Below are 1315 nucleotides of genomic sequence, written 5' to 3'. Positions count from 1 at the left end.
GAGGGAACAAAGCTGACTCCCAGCTGTAAACGAAGTTAACTAAAATTCGGCAGGGACGGGCGCGGTTGCTGGGAGTAGGGCTCCGAGTATACGAAGGCGCTGAGAGGGCTGCGGATGTTTCCCAGTAGGATTACTAACCAACTCTGTACTCCTTGAAGAAAAATCAGTGCCTGAGCTAAGGAGAAAATTTTATAATGACCTACTAAATGCATCAGATTGTAGGAAGGAGAAACTACCTCCAGTGTTCAAAGAAATCTGGAAAACCGGCTTCTGGGGCAGCAGAATATCCACTGAGTCAGCCAGCAGTCAGGAAGGAGTGCTGCTGATTTTCCTGCAGTTTGTAATACAGTCAGGACCATTGATTGCCTGGTGTGCTGCTGAACCCTAGATTCTGTAATTCTGTGAATCTCTAAGTGAAGTCTTTGCTCAGTAACATAATATCACCAAGGACCTTCATAGAAATGTAAATTCTCGACCTGCATCTACTGATTCAGAAACTCTGTCCTAACAAACCCTCTAGGTGATTCTAATGGACCCTCAAGTCGGGAGCCGAAGATCTAACAATGTAGTTTATGGAGGGATTGTGGAGCCGCAGATCTAACAATGTAGTTTATGGAGGGATTGTGGACAGTCACCAAGAAGACATCCAGGCCAGGTTTACCCCAGAACCACAGAAGCAAAAGTGTGACAGAAAGTAAGCGTTTGCAGTGGAATTTCATAGAAATATTAGAAAAAAGATATAGTTCAAACTAAGATGCCAATGTTTCATGTGTGACCCTCCTGAGAGTAATGTGTTTGAATTCTTGCTTAAAGAAGTCACTAGTTCTGTTTGTTACTGGTATAAGTTGATGTCTGAATTATAAAAAATGTAAATGATGGAAGAATCCTTATATAGGCGCTGCCTTTCTAGAAGCAATAGAAAAGGTCCTAGACAGAAATGAGATCTCATAAGGAAGCCAGAAAGTCAAAGAAACTTAAGGTGGTGAAGGGGAATTAAAGTTGGAATGAAGAGGTTGAAAGTAGAACAATGTGATAAAAAGAGAAAAGGAAGAAAATGCATTCAGGACCGTTTTAGCTAAATCTAAGTTATGACCTGGTCTCAGATAGTGTAAATACAATCCTTCTGAATCTACATCTAATGTAATAGTAAAGAAGATTCATATACACAACCAGCTATAATGAATCTTCCTTTACAAATCCTGAGAGAAGGACATGGGATGTCGAGACAGGCAAGCCAGCAAAAGATGCTGAGTGTGACTAGAGACACATGGAAAGGACTACCAAGACTCAGATCTCCTGACCTCACTCGGCTCCT

The sequence above is a fragment of the Odocoileus virginianus genome, chromosome 21, assembly GCF_023699985.2.
Source record: "Odocoileus virginianus isolate 20LAN1187 ecotype Illinois chromosome 21, Ovbor_1.2, whole genome shotgun sequence".
Lineage (NCBI taxonomy): Eukaryota > Metazoa > Chordata > Mammalia > Artiodactyla > Cervidae > Odocoileus > Odocoileus virginianus.
The sequence above is the reverse complement of the archived record's forward strand: the minus strand, read 5'-3'. Positions refer to the sequence as shown.